We start from the raw sequence: 6,161 nt of genomic DNA, 5'->3' as shown, positions 1-6,161 counted from the left end.
GCCGAAGGCAGACGCTTAACTGACTGAGCCACCCAGGTGTCGGGTTGTTTGTTGTCTTAATGAGTTTTTTTTTTTTTAAAGATTTTATTTATCTATTTCAGAGAGAGAGAATGAGAGAGAGCACATGAGAGGGGGGAGGGTCAGAGGGAGAAGCAGACTCCCCGCCGAGCAGGGAGCCCAATGCGGGACTCAATCCCGGGACTCCAGGATCATGACCTGAGCCGAAGGCAGTTGCTTAACCAACTGAGCCACCCAGGTGCCCTGGAAATGTGAATTTCTAAGTCATCATGCTGGAGGTGCAATGAAAGCCCAGAGGCGGGCAGGTGTGTGGGGGGCAGTTTCCCACGGTGCCTGTGCTACTGAGGGCCGTGAGATGATCTCAGGTGCTTGATGGAGAAACACTTGAAATTGTATTGTCATTGTTTTTAGTGTATGAGGAAAAAAGCATACACAACCAGACATGGAAGAACAGGAATGACATCACAAATCACATGGAAAAAATTCATAAAGTACCCCAAATATTTCTGTCCCTTCCTCAAAATCTTCCCTAGGTGGCAGTACCAGTTTCTGCCCACCCCCATCTCTCCTGCTGGAGGGCAGCTGCTTGGCCCCGCCTTCCTCCCCTGCTCCCCCACTCTCCCACATTGCCCCAGACCTCCTCCCTGTCAGTAAGATCCCTGTCCTGCTCAGCCTCTTATTTGCCTCTCCCATCCACTAACCAGCATGATCTGAAAAATCTGGATCTGCTAGACTTACAGGGAAGCTGATCATTGTAACACAGCTGTATTTTGCCAGACACAAATATTAATTTTTCCTTTTGCCCTGGAAAACCTGAAAGTCTTGGTGGAAACCTGAATCATTGTTGTCTATCCTGGGGCATCTGGCACAGGATTTGAGGGGAGTTCTCAGGAAGGGTGGCCTGGAGAAAGTGAACCGGGGACTCTGTCCTGCAGTGCTGGGCTCTCGCCTCACAGGGAACTGCCCTGCCCACCCCACCTAGGACCCTGGGCAATGCGCTCCACTCCTGGGTCTCCGCCATCCTTTTCAGAGTCACTGAGAGAATTGAACTGAATGAACTAGCACATAGTTTTTCATACATTATTAATAAGATGCATCATTATGTTTCTCTATTTTAAACATACAAAGTTTAATTTCCATGGTATTTATTTTTTACATTTACCCTCTATTTGGAAATTAATAAGTTTTCCCTTTACATAGCTTTCCTTTTTAAACAAATGTACATATGGCTTTTTAGAGAGGGAGAGAAAGAAGAGAGAGAGAGGCAGAAGGAGAGGGGGAAAGAGAATCTTAAGCAGGCTCTGTGTTGAGCATGGAATCTGATGCGGGGCTCAATCTCATGACCCTGAGATCATGACCTGAGCCAAAATCAAGAGTCAGATACTTAACAAACTGAGCCACCCAGGCACCCCTAAACCAATGTACATACAGTTTAAAAAGTGGGCTGATTTATGGGGAAAAGTAAAGTAAATAATGGTGCAGCTCAGGTGGGACATGGAATAATTCTAGAAAAAGAGGCTCAAATAATTCGAGTTTAGGAAAAAAAGATGGAAGAAGAGAGGGCAGCTAGTTTGTTTTATTTCATTTAGAAAGGGCCTGAGATTTCAGCTCCTTAGCCTCCTTTCTGCTCAAGGAGTGTCTTTAAGGCAAATTTGCTGAATTCATCATCACAACAAAAGTCAGTAGCACTATGTCCAGTTTCACTGTTTATTTTAGTTTTTCAGATTTAACTGAAAATTTGCTGGGAAATCCTGCTTATCCAGCCTACCCACGATGGCAATCTAGAAAGCAAGATTAATTATTTCACTTACTAATGGCTGACAGCATGTTAGTCTCTGCAGATCAAGGGACACCTTTAATTAAAACTCCAAAGAAACATCATAATTAACTAGGTAGAATAATTGTTCGTTAAAGAAAAACTTCAAGATATAGTGTTAAGGAACTGAGCATCATACTTCTTGGTTTCTGGAATGTCTGGGCTATTCCCATATAGGAAAAAGCTGCTGAATACCAGACTTTTTTGAGCTTGGAAGACAAATTATGTTATTCTTTGCAGGAGAGTAAAGTGAGAGAGGACAGGGATTATCTATATATTGCGGTGGGGGGTTGGTAATGAACCAACATTTTGTGTTGTGAAATCTGGTTAAAAGGACACCGTGAAGAGGGAATAAGAGGTAGGGAAAAATAAGAGCTAACATTTTTTGTTGTTGTTGTTATGCTCTGGGCACCAGCCATATATTACTTATTAAATCCCCACCAAGACTGTGTGAGGTACTAATATTATCTCAATTTTATAGGTGAGAAAACCAAGTATATGCCGAAGCTTAGGTATCACGGCTAAGGTTGTAGAGCCAGGACTCAGGACCCAGGTGTCCCGCTTCCTGGAGTCTGTGCCCTTAACCACTATGCCAAACTGCCTCTTCAGGAAGGTCGCTAAAGGGCAACCCACAACCCAGGGGATGTGGAAGGTGAGGAGAGAGAAGGATGCTGTTGCTAGGCAGTACCTCTGGTTTTCCAAGCTGCTAATTGAATCCATGACAGTGACACAGATAGATGTGTCTGTTTGAAGTTGCTAGCTTATTCCAGCCCAGAGGAAGCTGTCTGGAACTTGTGTGGCTCTTGAGAGAGATCAGTGACCCTACAGTTCACTCTGGATGGGCTGAGGAGACATCTGGCAGAATCACCGTGTCACCTGGCAGCAAGCATCTCCCCTCTCTTCCCAGCTCTGTCCCAGGCCACCCTCTCCTGATGCCTGTGACGACAGACCAGACCGTGGCTCTCCCGCTAATCACACTCTGGAACAGTTTACAGCATGGACTCCCTTCCGGTTTTGAAAAATAAACAAAACAAACCCACTTACTCACTTACCTCACTTATTATCAGTTGTCTAAAAGGGAGTACAATTTATTACTTGTAGTTCAAACTGAATTTAAGTTCATGTTAAATTTGCGTGAAACCATATAATTGTCTTTGTCTGTTTGACTTACTTCGTTTAACATAATCCCCTCCAGTTCCATCCATGTCGATGCAAATGGTGGGTATTCATCATTTCTGATGGCTGAATAACATGAGCAATAGCATGGAGGAATGTAGGGGAACGGAGGGAAATCCAAAGGGGGAGAAATCAGAGAGGAAGATGAACCATGAGAGACTATGGACCCCGAGAAACAGTCTGGGGGTTTCAGAGGGGAGGATGGTGGGGGGAGGGAGTAACAGGGTGATGCGTATTGAGGAGGGCACGTGCTGTGATGAGCACTGGGTTTTATACTTAACTAATGAATCGCTGAACACTGTATTGAGGGCTAATTATGTACTATACAGTGGTTAACTGAACATAATAAAAAACTAAATTCATTTTAAATTTGAAATAAACATACATGTCTTTTATGAGACATGAGAGATATTGTGGAACCAAGCAAACAGATAATGTGATACAGCTCTGAAATGTCTGAGAACCACCAGTGCGAGCCCAGTTCAGACAGACAAGAATTTCTCTACCTCAACGCTATTGACATTTTGGACCGTGTAATTCTTTGATGTGGGGACTATCCTATGCATTGTAGGACATTTAGCAGCACCCCTTGCCTCTACCCTGATGTTAGTAGCACCACTTTCGCCTACCCCAGTTGTGACAAAAATGTCTCCAGACTATGGCTAATGTCCTTGGACAGGCCTTGATTAAGAACCAAGAAAATAGGGGCACCTGGGTGGCTCAGTTGGTTGGGCGACTGCCTTCAGCTCAGGTCATGATCCTGGAGTCCCGGGATCGAGTCCCACATCGGGCTCCCTGCTCGGCGGGGAGTCTGCTTCTCCCTCTGACCCTCCTCCCTCTCATGCTCTCTGTCTCTCATTCTCTCTCTCTCTCAAATAAATAAATAAAATCTTTAAAAAAAAAAAAAGAACCAAGAAAATAAAGTATATTCAAGTATTCTATCTAGCCCTTGCTGTAGAAAATGGCATGCCTCTGGAGGGTCAGATTCTAATATTCCTAATAATATTTTTCCTTTTTTTTTTTTAAAAGATTTTACTTATTTATTTGACAGAGAGAGATACAGCGAGAGAGGGAACACAAGCAGGGGGAGTGGGAGAGGGAGAAGCAGGCTTCCCACCGAGCAGGGAGCCCGATGCGAGGCTCGATCCCAGGACCCTGGGATCATGACCTGAGCTGAAGGCAGAGGCTTAATGACTGATCCACCCAGGCGCCCCCTAATAATATTTTTCTTAATTATCCAATACATATTTGAATACATTCTCTTGGTGACAGTTTCAAACAACCCTGAGGTTTACATATCGAGATGTGAAAATCCTTGATGCTCCTTCCACCCCTTATCCCTGTCTTCTGTATGCCTCCTTCTAGTTTGCTTTCCAAGAATATTTTTATTTCTTTCTTTCAATAGATTCCAGACATCTTCATTTGGTCCTTCAATTGGGTCTTTTTTTTTTAAAGATTTTATTTATTTATTTGAGACAGAGAGAATGAGAGAGACAGAGAGCACATGAGAGGGGGGAGGGTCAGAGGCAGAAGCAGGCTCCCTGCCGAACAGGGAGCCCGATGCAGGACTCGATCCCGGGACTCGATCCCGGGACTCCAGGATCATGACCTGAGCCGAAGGCAGTCGCCCAACCAACTGAGCCACCCAGGCGCCCCTTCAATAGGGTTTTAATCATTTCAACAACTTCTGAAGATTCTTTTCCTAACTTGCACGGTTCTAATTTCATTTCACAACACTTTTTAAGGTCCATTTCAATTTCTCACCAAGCATAGCAGATACCTCAACGTGCTTTATAAGTGTTAAGAAAACCCAGAACAACCACAGCAAGACCACATGGTATAGACCAGTGGTTCCCAAAGTGTGGTTTCACAGTAGCATCACCTGGAAATCATTAGAAATGCAAATTCTCAAGCCCTTCTCCAGGGCTAAATTAGAAACACTGTGTAAATTAAAGCTCAAGACTCAGGAAAATGGATTGGATTTAAGTAGACACTCAAACTAAGGCCAACCTGGCTTTCTTTGGTGGAGATAGAGTGAAAATCTTACTTTCCAAACAGATATATCAAGAACTCAGAGATAAGCATGGATATCTTTAAACCATTTTAAATTTTGCTTAACCAGTCCTAACAAGGGAGGTGGGGACTGAACGTTGTGAAGATGGATTAAGACCTGCCTTTTCCCCTTGAAAAACTCATAACCTAAGACTGGAGAAAGCCTGATGGGCAAATAATTGCACCATGATGCGATGGATAACATTGAAAAGCATGTTCCAAGTGCTCTTGGAACAAAAGGAAGGAGCAACATACTTTCCTTGGAAGAAGGAAAAGGAAAGTATTCCAGGCAGAAGGGTCAGCATGTACAAAAGCACAGGAACATCCAAACTTACTTGGTGGGAGAGGATGTAAAGCAGGGGGAGAGGCATTCTGGAGTAGTGCAATATGAGTAGTCTATAGGGGTCATTGGGCGGATTGAAGAAAGTGGTTTCCAGATGGACTGTGAAGGGTTTTTAATCATGCACAGAAATCTGATTTATATTCAGAAAACTGCAGGAAACTCAACAATAAGAAAAAAAACATTTAAAAAGTGGGCAAGAGATTTGAAGAGACCTCACTGAAGAAGATCTATAGATGGCAAATAAACATAAAGATGCTCAACATTGTTATTAAGAATTGCAAATTAAAGCAATGAGATACATCTATTAGAATGACTAAAATTAAAAACAACCTGACAATACAAATCAATGGTGAGGATGTAGAGAAACAGGAACTCTCATTCATTGCTAAAGAGAATGCAAAATGGTATAGCCATATTGGAAAACAGTTTGGTAGTTTCTTACAAAATTAAACCTAGTCTTGCCATACGACCCAGCAATGGTGTTTCTGGGTGTTTATCCAACTGATTTGAAAACTTGGGTCCACGTAAAAACCTGCACAATCACAAATGTTTACAGCAGTTTTATTCATAATTGTCCCAAACTGGAAGCATCCAAGATGTCCTTCAGTAGGTGAATGGATAAACTGTAGTACATCCATACAATGGGATGTTATTCAACATTAAAAAGAAATGAGCTAGGAAGCCACAAAAAGACAATGGATTCATCCCAACTGCATATTGCTAAGTAAAAGAAGTTAGTCGGGAAGCCAGAAAATG

General features: G+C 42.9%; 1 protein-coding gene across 1 annotated transcript in view; it reads right to left on the bottom strand.

Annotated features, from left to right (window-relative positions):
- BPIFC (BPI fold containing family C) overlaps positions 1–6,161 on the bottom strand; it is a 55,957-nt gene that overhangs the window by 43,182 nt on the left and 6,614 nt on the right. The gene's annotated exons all lie outside the window — the stretch shown is intronic.

This window comes from Mirounga angustirostris, unplaced genomic scaffold (genome assembly GCF_029215605.1).
Source record: "Mirounga angustirostris isolate CCGP_5_RB_7025 unplaced genomic scaffold, mMirAng1.0.hap1 SCAF_5, whole genome shotgun sequence".
NCBI lineage: Eukaryota > Metazoa > Chordata > Mammalia > Carnivora > Phocidae > Mirounga > Mirounga angustirostris.
The sequence above is the reverse complement of the archived record's forward strand: the minus strand, read 5'-3'. Positions and strand labels throughout refer to the sequence as shown.